The 20186-nt window shown below is 40.1% G+C and overlaps 1 pseudogene; it reads right to left on the bottom strand.

Annotated features, from left to right (window-relative positions):
• Positions 1-12287: 12287 nt before the first annotated feature.
• Positions 12288-16385, bottom strand: LOC147435603 (uncharacterized; annotated as a pseudogene).
• Between the last annotated feature and the right edge of the window lie 3801 nt (positions 16386-20186).

Raw genomic sequence — 20186 nt, 5'->3', positions numbered from 1 at the left:
TTTATGCAACCAATGTTGGTTTGTGTTGTGAAGTGGACAATGCAATGCTAGGGGTGCCTACATGTGCATGGTAGACTCGCTAGAGTAGGTATTAAGGCCCTGGGCAGGCAAAGGGAAATGAATATGTATACTTGATGTGTTTTTTAAGGTTGAAATGGTTCCATCATGGGCTAGATAGAGTGATGGTCCCAAGTTTCCAAAGTTCTAGGATTGTTCCTTGAAAGGTGATGTTCAAGGTACTCTATGAACCGATCCAGAGAACTGCTCAAATAGAGCTACAGTGTGAAAGTTACGGCAATTCAAAGTTGGAATGCTTTGCAAAACCCCGATGGACTAAGCAAGTGGAGATAAGTGGTAAGAGTTGTTGTGAGTGGATAGATTTGAAGTTATCAAGTTGTGATGCATGTCAGTCTTTTTGGATCATCAGTCAAAGCTCAAACGGGCAAGTTATGGCCAATTGAAGATTTCAAGGGTGCCCATAATGGGCCACTTTGACCGCCTCAGTAGGCATGCAAATTGAATTTCTCTAAGCCTGACCAAGGTTTCAAGGGTAGTGTGTAATATGTGGAGTTAGTAAGAGCTGATAGGTCATCAATCGGAGTTGAGGTTGGCAAGATACATCGCGTGCAAGTTGGCGGGCAATCATGACAAGAGAGGATATGATGATTTTGTTTCCATTTCATGGCATCGATTCACAAGATTAGAGAAGTTGGATCTAAACAAGATATTGTAGTTGTTGTTAGTGTGTGTTTATTCAAGTGCTCAAACCACTTGTAGGTGCTAAGACCACTTGCAAGGGCTCATACCACTTGCAAGTGCTACCACCAATCACAAGTGATTTGACCACTTACAAGTGTTTTGAACACTTATATTAGACCATCTACAACTTCTCAGACCACTTACATAATCTTTAACCACTTGCAAGTGGTCTAAGCATATGCAATTTTCTAGAGCAAGTAAGGGGTGATGATGCAGATGATTAAGAAGAAGATGACCAGGACAAGACTTTAGAACAAAGAAAAGCAAAAACGTTAGAAAAGATAAAGCAGTACAAAAGGAGGACAACAGCGGATAAGTGGAGCTTGCCAATTTCTAATACTCCTTGTAATACATACAAAAGTAAATGAATGTGGCCTTAGAAAGTTCTCGTGTTGATCCAGCATTATTTTTATATTTTAGTTTATATTGTGGTTTTGTAATGGGGTACAAACATTGTTCTTATTGTTCAGGTGATAAATATTGTCAAAGCACTGGAAAGCACTTATCAAGTGGTCTGTAAGTGCCTGCCTTGGTCCTATCAAGTAGACTGTAAGTCCTTGTGAAGTGGTCTTAAAGTGCTTGTCTTGGACTAAAAGTGCTTGACAAGTGGTCTTAAATTGCTTTGCAAGAGAGGTAGTAGAGTACTTTACAATTGGTCCTAAAGTGCTTTGCAAGTGGTTTAAAGGTACGTGGTTGTCTAGTGCCCTAAAAATGCTTACCAAGTGGCCAAAAAGTGCTTGTTTAATGACCTAAAAGTTCTTGTCAAGTGGTCAAAAAGTGCTTCTCAAGTGGGAAAAAAGTGCTTGTCAAGTGATTCAAAAGTTCTTGTCAAGTGGTCTAAAAGCTATCACCAAGTGGGCTGAATGTGCTTCCAAGTGGTTCACAGTGCTCTCCAAGTGGCTTGAAAGTACTCATATGTGGTGCGAAGGTGGTAGACACTGTTGTCAAAGAGATGAACGTGCTAGGGGAGTGCTTCAAAGTTAGAACTTACAAGTTCTCCTCTAGGAGCATGCTATTACAGAATTGTTCAAATACATCATTCAAAAATTCATATACATTAGGCTCACCTTCCATCAGGCACATCAAAAAACTGATGTATTGCACCAGGTGAGAGTAGATAAAAGCAAGGGGCTTGTCATTCAAAAGGATATAGGTATCATCACGCCCATTTATCATTTTATAAAAGAGTCCCTCAATGACAAATGCGTTTTTATCAATACGGTTATGCCATTCATCCCTTTCCGATTTTATGGTCAAGTGCTTGGGGTTAGTGCACATTATGATGTAGAAGTCTTCACCTGACTTTTTTGCATTCATTGCAAAGTTATGGCCAACCATCAAGGCATTGCTTATTTCATTATGGTGGCCAACGTACATGGGCGATCATGGTAACTCTTCATCATTGGATGCTTGGCAATTGGACCAGAGGAATACTCTCCTAGTTGAACCCCTTCTTCTCGAGCCCTAAACTTTTAATATCCCTCATTATTTTTTCAAAAAGCCTTGTAATTACAAGAGAGCCTCTAGTTTTCATCAAAGAATTTCTAAGCCAGTTTGTGCTAAATCTGAGCTATAAAGTCTGCAATTGAGTCGAGCCTTGTAAAGCCGGCCCACTGGCCAAAAATCCCTAGGTATAAAGCTCCTTTCTTGTAAATGGAAAAGTACACTTATAATTATCACAAGGTTTATGAGTTTTGGAGCGTACAACTGAGAGCGACTACTCTCATGCACTTTGTATTCAATCTATCTTGAGCTCTGGTAATCCAATTTCGATTCCAAAACTTGCATTGGGTTCCTTGTCTACTACTCTTTTTTTTAAGTGTAATCATTGTCAATTTTCTATGGTTCACAACTACGTGTTAGCGAGCTAAATCGATTGTTTTGAGTGCTTTAACGGTTGTTTTTTTATTTTTTGACCGTAGGAGAGGGTTTGTAGACCATATGACAAACTTTTTGGTATGTTTTGTTGCAGTTTTTAGGACCTTGATCATAATGGATCATGATTTTGGTACCTCATTGGATTGCAACCAAACTTGGTAGGATAGTGGCTTAGACCTCCTCCTAAACTTCCGTTGCATTTGGACTTCATTTGTGTGCCAAAATGGTGTGACAACCGAGTGCGGTGACATAGGACATAGGCAGTTTGCCAGGTTTTAGAGTGATAGATTTACTAGTGCAAGATATGGCTTCATTCCATACGCTCACTTCTTGAGATTGACACCCTTAAAGTGTCTCCGTGCCCCATTTGAGTTTCTTCCCTGAGTACTGGCATTATGCTAGTGCGAGATAGCTATGCTAGAAACGTTTGTTGTGACAACTTGCTAAAATTGGCGCCATTGTTGGGGATAGTGGTCCTTAGGTGGTCAGTGACTTAGTCGTAGCTTTTTACCTTAGAAACTTTTGATGTGTATTTCCATTTACACTTTAGCCATCAGACAACTAGACACGGGCACGGGGTTTACTGCTTGGTAGAGGCTAGAAGTTGAGGACTTGCTAGGTGTATTCTTGAGAGATATTGGGAGTTGTGAGTGAGATACAAAAGTATTTCATTCTCTATGCTTTCCAATGCTTTAAAATTACTATTCCATATTCCATTTTTATTACTGTATACGTGTGGTAGTAATGTGTGTGAACACACTTAGGACCATCGGGGCATTTTTTCCCTCGCTAGGAGGTTTTTTTCCCCATGCATTGTATATACGCCCATCATTCTAGGGCTACCTTATCTTTCCATTGCACACTAAGTAATGCACTCTTTGTTGTGTGCCTTGAGCTTCCTTCATCTTCTCCAACCTGTGTGTGTTTTCCTGCAACCCTAATTCCAACAATTGGTATCATAGCAAGTTGTGTCCTCCCAGGCTTAGTCGCCAGCAGCTCGAACACATGCCTGCTCACTTTCTTTGATTTTTGTGAGCTTTGGAAAGCGTTCAAAGTTTGACAAATATGGAGGTTGAAGAGCTTGCTCTGCTTAGATTTCTAATTCGGGCTCATTCCGGCCTAGATTTCCACTACAGACAATACTGCATAAGCTATTCTGTCATTTTGTGTAGAATTTTTTTCAATGCCCATTTTTTGCATAATAGGTTCCGTACAATCTTCTACGGTTTGTGGTATATAGCATGTTTTGTTTCCACTCTGTTTCTCCTCTTTTTGGGCAGTTTTCACATCAGGTGCATCATTTACCATGGCTGACAACAACACAGATGTGTTCAAGATGTGTGTTGTTGAGGACAGATTGGATGGGGACAATTACCCTATGTGGGATTGTGTGATGCAACATGTTCTTGTGTCAAAGGGCATTTAGAACATTGTGCAGGGCATTGATGTACGTCCTGGTTCTGAGGATATAGGCAATGTTGAGGATGTTGGACGTCCTGCTACTGTTAGAGTTGTTTTGCCTACGGTTGAGCAAGCTCGTTGGGATGTAAAAGATGCACATGCTCATGCATTGATTTTGTTGTCTGTGAAGCGCACTATCACTCCCCAAATTTGTTCAACAAAATCTTAAAAAAACAGGCTTGGGATATTCTGGCTGGTCTTTAGGCAAGTTGCAATGAGGCAAAAATTGCATTGCTGCGTAAAGAGCTGGAGTCAAAGATTATGCATGAGGAAGATGATATGGACACTTTCGTTGCTGGTATCAAGGATATCAATGAGATACTAATTTTTCCAGGTGAAGTCATTTCTGACAGTTTCCTTGTGCAGACTATTCTTGATGCCTTGCCGAATTCTTACCAGACTTTTGCTAGTACTTGGAGACTTATGACCCAAGGAAATCCTAAAGTTGTCAAGTTTGATGTATTATGCACATTGTTTTTGCAAGAGTTTGTTTCCAAAAAAAAGGGATTAGACAGCCTGCAGTTGAACGAGCCTTTATTATTCCTCAAAGAAAAGGTGGAAACAATAATGTAGTCACTTCCCGTGGTTCTTATGCAAGTGGTAAATCACATGTTCCTAATGCTTCTGTTGGCAACAATTCATCTGAAAAATTTGGTGATAAGGACAAAAATAAGACGCGTTTCCATTATTGTAAAGCTAATGATCACTTAATCAAGCAGTGTTCTGAGTTGAAGGCCAAAGAGGCTAAGGAGAAAGAGGTTGGTTCCACTACTAATGCTGGTTCGACTACAATGAAGCTATTGTTAAGTCTTTTGCGAAAGGAAATTGTGATGTTGATCTTGATGCAGAATGGGCTTTTAGTGAAGAGTGCACTTATGATCCTAATGTCCATGATGCATGTTTGTTAGTTGTTGCAAATGCTCAAGTGTGGTACTTTGATAGTGGTGCTAGAAAGCACATTACCTCTCATCGTGACTTATTTACCTCTCTCGAGGATGTCTCTCATAGGAATTCAGTCACTTGTGCCAACAATGCATCTTATCCAATCAAGGGAGTTGGAAAGATTGTGCTTACTGCTGCAAATGGTAGTTCTTTCACACTTGTTGATGCATTGTATGTATCTTTGATTAAGAAGAATCTTTTCTCTCTATCTGCGCTTGCTAGATTTGGTGTTGTAGTCAAATTTGTGGATGACATATGTACAATACATGATCTCAGTTTTGGTGATGAAATTGTTGCATCTGGCATTTCATGTCGAGGGCTATATAAGATCACTTTGTACGACAAGTGTGGGCAAAATTTTGAAAATGGAGTTGTGGATTCTAAGGCTTTTTCGGATGCAAAACTTTGGCATGCACGTTTTAGGCATCTGAATTTTTCCAGTTTTCTTTGTTTGCAAAAATCTAATATGGTTGCTTCTTTGCCACCTCTTGAAGCTGTATTTTGGGTAAAATGCAATGTTCTAAGTTTCCAAAGAATGGTTCAGCTAGGGCCACATGTAGGTTGTACCTTGTGCATAGTGATGTTTGTGGACCCATGCAAACTCCGTCCTTGGGCAATTACTTGTACTTTGTGACTTTCATTGATGATTACTACAGACATGCATGTGTATATCTGCTAAAAGCTAGGTTCGAAGTGTTTTTGTGCTTCAAGCAATTTTTGGCTATGGATGAAAAGGTCTCAAAATGTACTATGGGCAACCTCCATTCCAATCAAGGGGGGGAGTATATGTCTCATGAATTTAATGCATTTTTGGCTAGTCATGGGATAAAACACCAATTTATAGTGTCTTATACGCCTCAACAAAATGGTGTTGCTAAGAGAAAAAATAGGTCACTTACGGAAATGGAACCATGTATGGTTAAGAGTCAAGGTTTGCCTCATTCAATTTGGCTTGAGGCCATCATGTGTTCCACTTATGTACTAAACAAGTGTCCTACGATTTGGTGCCACAAAAACAACGCAAGAAATTGGATGATAAGGCTATCAAATGTATTTTTGTTGGTTATAGTGCCGAAAGAAAAGGTTACTCGTTGTATCATCCGCAAACAAAGTGTATCTTGGTCTCACGGGATGTTGTGTTTGTGGAAGATTCTGCTCAGCCCTTGCTGTCATGTACTAGAGACATTAATGTAAGCTCACAGGACATTTATGACACTTTGTTGCCTCTTTTTAGTGGTGGAAGTTTGAATGTAAATTCCAATGAGGCAAATGTACAACCTATGGGGGTTTTTGAAAATGTTACAGATCAACCTATTACTGATGCAAATGTACATGGTGAGGAAAGGGCTGAGAATGGGCAGGCTAGAGGTATGACTAAATGGTTGGTGCATACCTTGCATGATAGTAAATTGGATGCATCTTTGTCTAGTTGTACCCGTTCAGGTTCTCACCATGCATCAGATTGTTATGCTTTGGCTGTGTCTAGCTTACATGATGTTCAAGAACCTCTTCCTTTTTATGAAGCACATAATTCAAAATGATGCAATCTAAATATGATGCACTTATAGAAAATGACACATGGACTTTATGTGATTTGACTCCTGGCAAAAAGGCCATTGGTACAAAGTGGGTTTACAAATTGAAATGCAAGTCAGATGGTGAGAATGATTGCTATAAGGCTTGAGTTGTTGCAAAAGGTTATGCACAACAAAAAGGCATAGATTATAAAGAGACTTTTGCTTCCACTTGTCATATGACTACTATGCATTTTCTATGTGCATTGTTACTACTTTCTTGAATGGTGACATATTTGAGTAAGTTTATGTAATGAAGCCTCACAATTTTGTCAAGAAAGGACAGAAGGATAAAGTGTGAAAATGTAAGAAATCTTTGTATGGGTTGAAGTAGTATGAGAAGGTTGACACTCATTTGGTCAAATGAGGCTTTTGTAACAATTCAATAGAAAGCACATTGTATGTAAAGCGTGAGGGTGATGTACTTCTCATTGTGGTTCTCTATGTAGATGATTTTCTGATCACTGGACCAAATGAGAGACATATTGCTGAATTTAAGGATGATTTGAATGCTACTTTCAAGATGAAAGATTTGGGGCTATTGCATCATTACTTGGGTATACAGTTTAAGCAGTGTGATGGTGGTATAGCCTTGTGTCAGAAAAGTTACATAGAGACATTTCTATATAAGTTTGGATATGAGGATTGCAAACATATAACCACTCCCATGGAAATAGGTTTGAAATTGAGTCTGCGTGATGCTAGTGATCCTGCCGATGTCACTCTTTACCAAACTATTGTTGTCTGCTTCATTTATTTATGCAACAAGAGGCCAAATATTCAGTTTGCAGTCTCACAGTCAACAGATTCATGCATAGCCGAGGGTCTAAGCATTGGCAGATTGTTAAGAGGATGTTTTGCTACTTGATTGGCACTTTACTTCTTGGCTTGTTTTATCCCAAGGGGAGATCATTGCCGCCAAATTTACATGCTTTTTTGGACTCAGATTGGGCTGTTTGTTTTGACATATGAGTGTCCACAAGTGGTTTTTTTTTCATGCTTGGTAGCTCATGCATATCATGGTTAAGCAAGCAGCAACCTACTATGGCCACTTCCAGTTGTGAGGCTGAGTACAGGGCAGTCTCACAGCTAGGATTGAGTGTGTATGGCTCAGACGCCTTATGGCTGATTTGGGTGTTGAATAGGACACTACCAACACTATCTATACTGACAGCCAGAGTGCATTGATAGTTTCAAGGAACCCAATTTTTCATGCTTGCACAAAGCACATTGAGGTGTATCATCACTATGTTAGGGAGAGGCTCTCAGCATGAGAGATTATCTTGGCTTATGTGCCAACACATGACAACCTTGCAGACCTTTTCACAAAGGCATTGTCTCATGAGAAGTTCAAAGCTTTGGGCTTACTCCCCTTTGTGGACCGATCATGTCCTTAGGGCATGGGACTTCCCTATACTTGATGTGCTAGCTCTCATTCACCGCATCACTCCTGGGGGATTTGTTAGCATATACATGTGGTAGTGATGTGTGTGAAAACACTTAGGACCGCCGGACATTTTTTCCCCTTGCTAGGAGGTTTTTCCCCCATGCATTGTATATACGCCTATCACTCTAGGGCTACCTTATCTTTCCATTGCACACTAAGTAATACACTCTCTATTGTGTGTCTTGAGCTTCCTTCGTCGTCTCCAAGTTGTGTGTGTTTTCTTAAAACCCTAATTCCAACATATTTTTCTTTCATTTTTGCACCATTTTTTGGTTTTTATTTATAAGCCTTTTCATTTTAGTACTTAGAAGTAGGTTAGGTACCATCTACAACCATCAAACTGGGCAAACAAGATCAGGGGAAAAATTGCCAAAACCATATTTTGGTAGGCGAGACCATAAACTCTGAAATTTAGAAAATTTGATAGTTAGAAATCAACAACTGATACAAACCCAAAAATAAGTGCAACAAGGGATAAACCAAACTAGGGAGAGCCGATTTGGAAAATTTGAAGCCAAATAGTGTAGGAACATGTATCATGATCCATGACCCCTTGAGGCATTTTGGACAGGAACTTGTACCAAATGGTCCTCCGAAGATTCCAGATCACTAGATATACACTTTTGGTGGAAAATTGACACATAAAACACATCCAAATTAAGAAACTGGACAAAAGACACTAAAACATTGAAAATAGGCCAAAATTTAGGCTTTTTCAATTTTTGGAATCCAAATCCAAAAGTAAGTGGAAATCTAATATCTACAGGGTGCAAACATACAGCTTTACCAAATTTCATGTTCAGATGTGATGGAACATGGATCATGATTCATGAACTAAGAAGCATCTGAAGCTGAGATTTGAGCAGTGAGAAACTGACAATATGTGGGACAACGTTTTTAAAAGGTGTCACAACAAAAAACAACAAAAAGTTGACCAAATCACCAAAATGCCAGATGCAAGTCAAAAATCATAGGGCAGACACAAAAATTTTCCTTTGATCAAGAAAAATTTTCCAAATCCAAAAATAAGTGGTGGTAGACTGCAAGTAATCACCAAACCAAGTTTGGGGTTTAGATCTGATGGAACATGGATTGCAATTCATGTTCCCCTAATAAATCTTTGGACAGAGAGTATACAGCCTAATACAAACAACTTATCCAAAAGCAAGGGTACCCAAAAACTTCAACAAGTGATGCAAATAGGACAAAAGTCATTCAAGGCAAAAAACCACCAAATGAACCTAGGAAGTGACTTTTGGGTGATCTAAAGGGATTCAAACCACATATAAACCATATAGTAGGGATCAAGAGACTGTGAGGGACATGTCTACCAAGTCTCAATTCAATCTGACACTAGGATACATGGATCACGATCCGTGAACCCCTGACATAGATTTAGTCCAGATTGATATTGATGGGGGCTTTTCACAAGCCAAGCTCCCATACCCCTCTTCTCTTGTCCCCACCCCATGGAAACCTCCTCTTAGGGAGGGAGTGATAAAAGGCATTGGAAAAGTAAGAAAAAAAAATAAAGTATGATTATGTAAATATATAAGAAAGGTAAAATAGGCCACCTCATGCCTGCGGGGCAGCCCATCTCCACCTTGCCTCCTTTTTCTTCACTGTTGCCCCACCGTGTGTCCCTTTTCCTCTCCTCCACTCAAAAGGTCAACCCCCTCTCTCTTCCCCTTGTCCTTTCTCCTTTCTCTCTCCCCTCAAGCTACCCCACCTCTCACCAATAATGCATTATAACTCACAAATAATGCACCCTAACTCACATGCAACTTACCCTATCTTCCAAAATAGTATACCCCACCCCCTCTTTCTCTCTCCTATCATATCCCATGACCCAAATACCCCCCTCTCTCTCTAAAGGGCGCCATGTCTCTTGTCTTGTAGCTAAATAACCTCCCCCACACTCACGCACACTCAGTTTCACTGAAAAAGGTGCCCACAGACCCATCCCCACCCGGTGGTTACCTGATTTTTCTTGTGTTCACACACATCTGCACACAGATTCACCTCTGAACACTCTCCCCTCTTGTAATTACTTTATTCTCCATGTCACCTCTCACTTTTTTTTCATCAACCCATCTCTCTCTCTTAGTCTCTCTCTCATGAGACTGCTATTCTGGCACATATACACACAGCCAGACAAGTGGGGCCCACAGTCACATGGCCTATGTAGATAATGATTTCTTCATTTCTAAATTCTAAAATTTCTCCCCCTTCCTCCCCTATATAAAGAGGGGTCACCATCACACTAAAGACACACAACATCACCAAAGAACACACTATGCACTGTGTGTGCCTAGTGCACACACACACCCACACCATCACCATGACCGCAATCACCATGCTTGTCTTGAGCATGACCTCTACACCCTTGGCTATGGAAGATGAAGGGCAACTAAATGAAGGATGATGGCCATAACCCTCGTGCGAGTCTTCGCCATCAACTCCCACCTATCCGCCATGTGCTCTACCACTCTCTCCCTTCTCATTCCCCTACCCTATGCTCCCCATTTCATCGCCTTATTCTCTAAATAAGCTTGAGGTTTTGTGAGTATGTTTTCCTGCAATGTTTTTCCCATGTGAGATGTGCGGAATCGCCACCTAGTCTTGTGTTTGGAGTGAGCTTGTGTATGTGTGAAGGTTGTGCGGATTCGCCATCCTTCTGTGGTGCCTAAGTACTAAGCCGCCATACCCCCTCCCTCTCTCTCTCTCTCTCTCTCTCTCTCTCTCTCTCTCTCTCTCTCTCTCTCTCTCTCTCTCTCTCTCTCTCTCTCTCTCTATTGATCTCATTTCCCTTTCTCTTCATCATTACTCCCAAGCATCCATCTCTCTTGGATGAAAACTTTGTTATGGTGGTGTGTTGTTTGCGTCCTAGCCGCTGAAGCTAGGTGGTGCCCCCTGTTTGCTTTACCATGACAGGCTCGAGGCGCGCCATTCGGTCCCTGGTGTTTTAGAGGCCGTCGGGGTTCGGGGTTCGCTTTGCTCCCGTCAATATCGGAGTTAGCATTAATCCCTACGAGCATATTGGTCTTTTCAAAATCCAAATTGGATTTGATTTGTGCATATTACAAGCAAAATAGGATTTTTTGTCAAAAGTACGATAAAATATTGATTCGAGTAGATTTTGACTAAACAAGCAGCTATAAACTTATAGCCACCAAGTGATTTTGTGCATGTTGCATCTCAATTTGCTATTGATTGGGAGGTTGGGTGCTCCATAAAAGGTATCAGGTCAGGGTTTTGCAAGCGTAATTTTCTTGATGTATTTGCGATATCAAAATAGAAACCCTACTGCTAGAGACCGGTCTAGTAATATTTCTACAAAGAGAAGTGTGAATTAAGGAACTTTACCAATTTTAGAGCCAATTTTGGAAAAAAGTCTTTTTGATACCTCTTCAAAGAGACCTTATACCTATATGGCCAATGGATCCAAAAGTGTGAGTTTCAAGGAGGAAACCAAAATGGGAGCGCGACCGTCACAAATTGCACCGACCATTAAACTTTTACACCTACATTACGAGTTTGAAAATGAACAAGGTACCAAAATCTATAGAGATTGTATGGATCATTATTGTGTTAAAATAGAAGAGAGACCTAGTGAGCTTAAGCTCATAGTACTCGTAGATTACAGTGGTGATCAATACCTTGATAAGGAAGGAAACATGTGTTTACTTGTGCATAATCCCTTGATTCTGAACAAGTGGGGATTAAGAGACACGAAGTAAAAGGTTCATGTCGATCCTAAGGAGAAGCTGCCAAAGCTGGATATTCCTAACACAAAGCTTTTGCGAGTGAATGTGTCTACGTATCAATACCAACAATACGCATGTGGCTTTACTCAAATATGATAACGGAGAGAAAATGATCTACTAAAAATGTAATAACCCAATGTGAGGGAGTTAACATAGCAAAAATGCTTGTATGTCACTTACAAAGTGGAAAGAGATACACAGATAATCATGATGAACAAGTATGGTCAGAAATATTTAGCAGTGAGCAAAAAAGGGCTTGAGGTATATACGTACTTTGGGCCACTCCACCAGTACTATGTCACCTCTAGCATGCACAATCCTACTGTCTCAAAAACAACAAGGTAAAAAACTACGAGGGTGGGTCCGCCTACAAGCTAAGTAAAAGATTCTTTTAGTCGACCACATTTTTTTGAGCAAAGACCAATGGGATCTTTGAATTCAAGGGTTCCTATCCACACATCAAAGTAGTGATATTCTAGACACAATTTTCAGCACGATGGTGCCTAAGAGAACCAAGGGTAGAGACATAAGACTAGAGGAGAAGGTAATTAACTGAATCCTCTCTAGAGCACCTATCAATGGGTATGAGACAAGATATATAGTGGTAAGAGAGCCTAGAATGATGAGATTGGTAGTGAGAACTCAAGAATGCAACCTTCTCAAGTGGCGAAGTGTGTGCCCAAGAAGTACAGTAGATCAAGGGATCTATACGCACATGTTTCCTTATTTAAGCAAGTCTTAAGTGCAAAACAACTTGCAAATTTTCATATGCAGTATGAAGGATCTGGCTTAACATTGAAAGGAACAACATTGACTTGGTTCTAGCCACTAACAATAGAGATTTCATAAACATTGATGAACTCTTGTCAGAGTATGCTAAGGAATTCTCTAAGAGGGGAATCAATCACCACAAGATTTCCAAATTTATGCTTTTAAACAAAAGGAGAATGAAAAGGTGACAGAAGATTTGCTTTGCTTCAAGCAACACATTGAAATATACCCAGTTTGAGAGCTACCACAAGATGATTACTTATCGGTTCTCTTTATAGAGGGCTTGAGAAACAAAAATCTCAAAAAAGGACTTACACTTGAAAGCATGCACAACATTTGAACAAGTCACTAAGAAAACGTTGTACCTACTCGATAACTCTAAGACGTACAGAGAGATAATTGAGGACGTAGAAACAAACACCATTAGTGCCTCTTCAACAGCTAGCTACAACATGTAGTGATCCGAATTCAATCACACAAAACATAGATCAAGTGGTCGAAGAAGTGATCCATAGAATGAACCAAACATACTGACAAAATCCCAATCTAAGACCACAACAGCCACAAGCAGTCAAAGCTCCAGGACTGTTGAATTGTTGGGTCATTGAGTAGAGATACACCAATCACGATACAAATGGGTGCTTTTATAACTAGAATTATGTGAGGAAAGGTCATATGGGACCTCCAGCGGTGCAACAATTTCCACCACCTCTGAGGTACCACATTGGACCCAATCAGGGATTTCACTGACATGATCACGATTGTGTGATTACATTAATAACACTAGTAATTACACAAGAAAAAGAAGTGATCACGTTAAATGTTAACGTGATCTTGATGATGACCTACAAAAACCAATAGAGCCGACTAGACTCTTAGGTTTAAACATTTTTCCTCCAGGTCCGCCAAGGTTGTTTATTTACCTAGAAAGCCCGCCGAATATAGGACGTTGCCCAAAAAATAAAAAAACTCGACTATCGTAATTATATAAAATAAATCCCCTTCTAATTGTGTCTCTTTGACTAGGAAAATTCCTAGTAAGTGTATCCGAGCATTGGGTACATTCATCTCCTTCTGAATTGACATAAGGTTACAGAGTCATAGGTCCTTTTTTTGGCCCAAATGTGATTCTTAATTCGGTAACCACTTCTAAAAATATTTAAATCCTTCATCAAACATAAAGGTACAAAACCAAAACAATTGAGAATTTGGAGAGTCATGCTCATTGCGACAAAGCCATTGGTCCATAAAAGGGCTAAAGTTGGTTTTAGAAGATGAGCATCTGTAAATGACAAGTCGATAGTCAAGGGTCAAATGCCTTGTACTAGTGTACTTGTATATAAAGATCCTTGAAGTCTTGCATTTTTCACCGTTGGTGCAGCCAAACCCTGTCAACCCAGGGATATGCATGAAGCAGGTACATAAAGCTTAGGAGGTGACTGACACGATGTTCGAGGCCATGCTAGATGCAGGGTATATTACGTCCAATTAGGAAATTTATGTCAAAGGTAGCAATCAACACATCTATGGTGATTCAAAATCCCTACTAGCTGGGGAGTGGATTGTTCTCTAAATAACAAATAATGCATACTCTTAAACAACCATGAAAAACTTCACTCATTAAATCAAAACACATTACAAAAAAACCCATTAAAAGATTAATCTTTTTGAACAAAAATAATTATCTGTGATATGAATGCACATCTATGCTTAAGCAAAATGCAACTTTTAAAAAAGCACCATCTGTATTTTATTTTGAGTTTGTACATAAAATATAAATCTTAAAAATTTTGCCAGAGTCTCCTTTGTATGGGGACCTCTTTCTCAAAAAAAGTCAATATACCCTTCTCTTGGGCTCCCAGATGGGATTTTCATCACATAATTTCTTTTTCCAAAAAAACTGTCCACCTCATCTTGGGCTCCCACTTGGGATTTAAGGATTATCTTACACGTTAAAATCAAACACATTTTTAATAGAGTCAAAGTAATCTAACTTCAAAGTGGTGGTATGACACATAAACCCAAGGTATGCTAGACGTGTCTTGGCAAGAAACTATAGCTCAAGATAACACACCCGGTCAAGTCATTTGACCATGTGGAAAACTGAGACTATAGAGTTTGTAACTACATGTAAAAGAAACTAACGATCTTAAAATCTTTGATGCTTTTTATCGTAAAAAGAGGCAGAACTACACATTTGGTAAGAATGGTAGCTCAAGAGACCCGATCAAGCCATATGGATAGCTAAAAGAACTGAAGGTAAAAATCGATAGCTCAAGATGGCACACCCGGTCAAACCATATGACCGTGTGAAAAATTGAAACTATATTTGTAATTAATACAAAATAAAGACGATGTGTATGCGTGACACATAAACCCAAGGTATGCTAGACATGTCAAGCCATATGGATAGCTAGAAGAACTGAAGGTAAAAATCGATAGCTAAAGATGGCACACCCGTTCAAGCCATATGACCATGTGAAAAATTGAGACTATATTTGTAATTATATACAAAATAAAAACCTTGTGTATGTGTGACACATAGACCCAAGGTATGCTAGACGTGTCTTGGCAAGAAACTATAGCTCAAGATAACACACCCGATCAAGCCATATGACCATGTGGGAAATTGAGACTATAGAATTTGTAACTACATGAAAAAGAAACTAACGATCTTAAAATATTTAACGCTATGATGTCACACATTGAGTTTGAGGTTAAGTACATTCTTTATTGAGTTAATACAACACTACCACCCAAAATTGTGAGTATCACTAACTTGCAAAATCTAAGCTAAATTTCGAGCTTTCCTTGAAAAAATTTGACAAAATGTGACAAGATTTAGTGTAACTACCGATAGATGCTTCAAACTATGATCTAAAAGCCGATTTAGTGCATCGGACAGGCAACGAGAGGCTCAGGGAGTGGCGACTGCAGTGGAAGAAGTCGGGACTCGGACGCCAGCTCCAGTAGGTCGGGATGTCAGGACTAAGCGTCATTGATCATCGCAGGTCAGGACTCGGACACCATAGCTGAAGCCTAAGGGAATTGAGCAAGTGAAAATGAGTCACGACTAAAGTGAACTGAGAACTCACCCTGCGTCTGGCAATCTCTTCGCTTGCAAGGAAGGTGCTGGCCTCCCATCGTGAGCGTCAGCACAAACTCCTCCTCGCATCATCATCATCCTTGCCAAAGAAGTCTGAAAAGAGGAAGCTTAATAAGATGAGGCTCAAGGAAGCCATTGAGAACACGAACTTGCTGCGAGAGGCAAAGCTCAAAACTACAAAACAAAGGCCTCAAAGCAAGCAGTCACAGATTTAATTGATTAGTGCAGGTGACGATGTTGTGAAGCTCTTTGCAAAGCTCAACAAACCAAGATCCTCGGCCTTCGACAACAAACCCATCTTCTCTATTGAGGAGAGAGTGAGACCAACACTCTCTGCCTTCGAAAGAAGCCCTGCCTTCTCTACTTGGCTAAGAAGCTTCTTCTTCTCCAACTTCTGCACAATGTTCATAGGTGCGGCCTCTGTATTTTCGGCAAAAACCCCGGCTCCGAACCATGTTTTGTTCCAATCAGAATCATATGCATTCACCTTGTTTTTGAGCGCCATAGCCATGACCTTCAAAGTATGATGAGGAGCAGAGGAAGAAGGCGGCGATTGAGCTCGGAGCTTCAAGGAAGGAGCCAAAGAGAGGCCACACAGAGACGGGGCCTCGCAGGAGGAGAGAGAAGAGGCGCCTGCATGGCTTTGTTGTCGCTGCTGCAAGCCATCGTCAGAGACCCCAAACCAGCTCGCGACAATGGCATGCCTCTGTGGCCTACACATGCAAATGCTCTGTGTGTGTGTGTGTGTGTAGGTGTAGAAACATAAAACATAAGAACCCTAATTATGAGCCATTCTGACTGAACAGCCTGCATGTCATATAAGCTACACTCAAATGAAATCTAGACTAGACGGATATTTAACCAGATGCCATGAAGACCAACCTGAATTACGTAACTCCCATGCCAAGCTAGGCCTTAAGGTTGACTTATAAGGCCTAGGGTAACTGAACCTGGGATCCTCCTCCCTACCGCCCCTTATATAGGCTAGCTCCTAGCACTTGCCCTAAGCGGATCCCCAGTCCGTACTGGTCCAGCCGGCCCTTGGCCTAGGTCCCTGACCCCCTAGGTTGGGCCTTGCCCTGTAGGACCCTTGTCCTGACATTACTCCTCCCTTAAGGAAGAGTTTTCGTCCTCGAAAACACAAGTAGTAATATCTTCTTAAGAATACTGATGTTCTCTTTATTGACATCCCATAAGTGAGCCAGTTGTCTGTATGACCGATGATTGGTGCAGCGAGGAGGTTCAATGAAACCAAGAACAACATCTTGATTTTCAACATTGTTGTCCGTTTGCAACCACTTGGGTCGAAATGGTAACTCCATTTATGACTCACTTGAGTGCTGTAAAGGAGTAACCACAACTAAGAGTCACTTGTGTCTAAAAGGTAACTCCATTTATAACTCACTTGAGTACTGTAAAGAAGTAACCACAACTAAGAGTTTTCCACAGGCATAACCAGTTTTCAGATCTTCTGAGGGTACTGGAATAATGCAAGGAAACCTTGGGGTAACTTTCCATGAATCCGCTTTGGTCCAGCCGGCCCTTGGCCTAGGTCCCTGACCCCCTAGGTTGGGCCTTGCCCCGTAGGACCCTTGTCCTGACATGACTACCACCCCTTGATTTTCAACAAGTATTTGTGACTCGTACTCTACAATTAATGAGCTTCAAATGACTCTCAATGCCCAAAATTTGAGCTTCATTAGATTCTCAAGTTCTGGGACTCAAATGACACTTCCCATCTCAAAGCTAAGCTTCACTATATATATATATATATGATATAATTGATGGCACCTCCACATGCATTCATGTTGAAAATCATAGTCAAAAGAGAATCATCTTGAAAAATCTTAGGTTTCATTCAAAATTGCATGATAGCTTGAAGCAATTTCTAACCTATAGTCCTTGCATCTTTGTCTCCTTGTAAGTTGTTGTGGTTCTATCCATGCCCAAGCTTAGGAGATCATTGTGAATCACATGTAGTAATAATATCGACTGGTGACAACCACATGTATGTGTCATGTTGCAGCTATATCGTAATCCATCTTTGCCACCGCTAATCTGTAACATAAACATATTTTTGAAGTTACATCTAGGAGAGGATCCATTGATCATCGCATGTACGAGCTTGTCAAGTCCTCCTTACATTGAAGAATTAAAAGCACGTTGCCAAAATCAACATGTGCGAATACACAAAGAGAGCAAAGCATCACACAAGGAAATCCATGAAAGGAATAAACACACCTTTTTAATGGTACTCACACTTACTTGACCTTCATATGGTGACTCATCCTTATCAAACCTTTAACCTGTAGAAAGTTCCATTGAGGGCAACAGAAACATTGTTGGATTTCACCAAATGGCATAAACAAAACTATGACTCACGAGATAGTTATGTGGTTGACCATTCAAATCTCAATTTTCAAAAGCTGCTCACATCACCCTCTTATGTTCTTTGAAATGTCCAATATTACTTGTTGCTAGTGCAATTAACCTTGAATCCATCGATGCATCATTAATGGGCTGAATTGCCATACAATGGGGAGCCAAAGGATGAGATTGGGCTAAGAAGTGGATGAGGTGTGTGATGATAAAAGACCAACTTGTGGGATAAACGTAGGGCTAAACTTACAGTGAAATAATGCGGCTACAACCTCATATGATGGACATGTACATATGCTGAAAACTAGACTGCAAGAGGGTTGACCGAGGGTTGACCTGTCCGCCAAGTTTCCACCAAAATGGACATGTACATAGGCTGAAAACTAGACTGCAAGAGGGTTGACCTGTGTGTCGAGTTTCCACCGAAATGGGGCTGAAAAATGGATGGATTGTGGGCTGAATATATGCCAACTCGGCAGCTAAAATGCGACTGAAAAATGGCTGGAAAATGGCCCAAAATGGAACTCAAAAGTAGATGGATTGTGGGCCAAAATAAGGCCAACTTGTCAGCTGAAAAGAGGGCTGAACTCACAGTGCAATGAATTGAGGACTGAAATTATACTACTAAGGATAGATAGGATCAATTTCTATGCCAAATCGCAGCCAAAATGCGGCTACTTTTCTTGGCCAAAAAGCATGGAAAAAAGGCATGAAAACAGGGCTAAATTTTGAGAGAACTCTTTGTAGCACATCAAAAACAATGTAAGTTAACCTGCAAAAAACGTCAAGTATATCAAATAGTTGAGGTTACAAACCATGCTTAATGACTTCCAATAAAGAAAGGCAATTAACAAGCCAAGCAATAACCAAGTGTGAATTTCCAAAAAGGTAAGAAATTCGTGACACCAAGCCTTTCTGGAAAAGATGTGGATTTCTCTCGAGCATGTGTTTTGATGAGATTCTGTTTGGAGAATCCTCTTTTGCATGATACATATGACATAGAAGGACCAACATAATCTGCCACAACTTTGTCAGATTCACATATGTTTGCGTCCAATTCTCATTTTGATCAAAAAGCACGCCATGCATTCAATATACTCATTTCCTCACAGCCATCGTACAATATACCTCCAAATGATAACAACTCTGCCTTGCAAGCATCAATGTCAAGAAAATTCCCGAACTTCTCCAACAATTTCTCAAGCGAATGACGCCACCTGAGTGCCTTGCACCTTCAATCTCTTCTACTTGGACATACAAAGTTTCCATGCCTTCCTCAATGCTATCCTTTGAATCCACAATCTCTTTAATCTCACTATCTGGGCCAAAGATGTCTCTCCTCTAGACTATTTTGGAGCTTTGTTTTGTGATACTGATGTCTTCTCGCCCCATCCAAATAATGCCAATAGAGTAGCTCTACAAGATTCTCTCTCTCTCTCTCTCTCTCTCTCTCTCTCTCTCTCTCTCTCTCTCTCTCTCTCTCTCTCTCTCTCTCTCTCTCTCTCTCGGACTCGGAACATTGAGGGGTTGCACTGAGGACTCTATTCAATAGAAAAGAAATTGAAAGGCTAAAGAAGGAAGCTTACTTGCTAAATGGGTGCCTCAAAGCTGGAGTTGAGCTTCTTAGATTCCCATCTTCCAAGTACCCATGTCAATCTGCCTGGATTCAAAGTGTTACATGCTTGGTGCATACTTGGATGCTTGGTGCAAGTTTCTTGAATGTTGCTTCAAGGATCAGTGCTGATGCACACCACGCAGAGGTGCATGCATGGTGCAAAAGTGCAGAAGACCGGGCTTCCACAGTTTGAACGATAAGTTAGTAACCCTACGCAAATCGGCAGTAATAAAGGTTAATTCATGTACAATAGTCTAAATTCAAACTTGACATTTAAAATACACACACACACACACACACACAAACATATATATATATATATATATATATATATATATATATATATATATATATATATATATATATATATATATATATATATATATATATATATATATATATATATATATATATATATATATATATATATATATATATATATATATATATGAATGACAATCCTTATACTTGGGTATCTAATGACTCC

The sequence above is a fragment of the Adiantum capillus-veneris genome, chromosome 18 (assembly GCF_014529385.1).
Source record: "Adiantum capillus-veneris isolate H3 chromosome 18, ASM1452938v2, whole genome shotgun sequence".
NCBI lineage: Eukaryota > Viridiplantae > Streptophyta > Polypodiopsida > Polypodiales > Pteridaceae > Adiantum > Adiantum capillus-veneris.
Note: the sequence above shows the minus strand (reverse complement) of the source record. Positions and strands in the feature narration are given on the sequence as shown.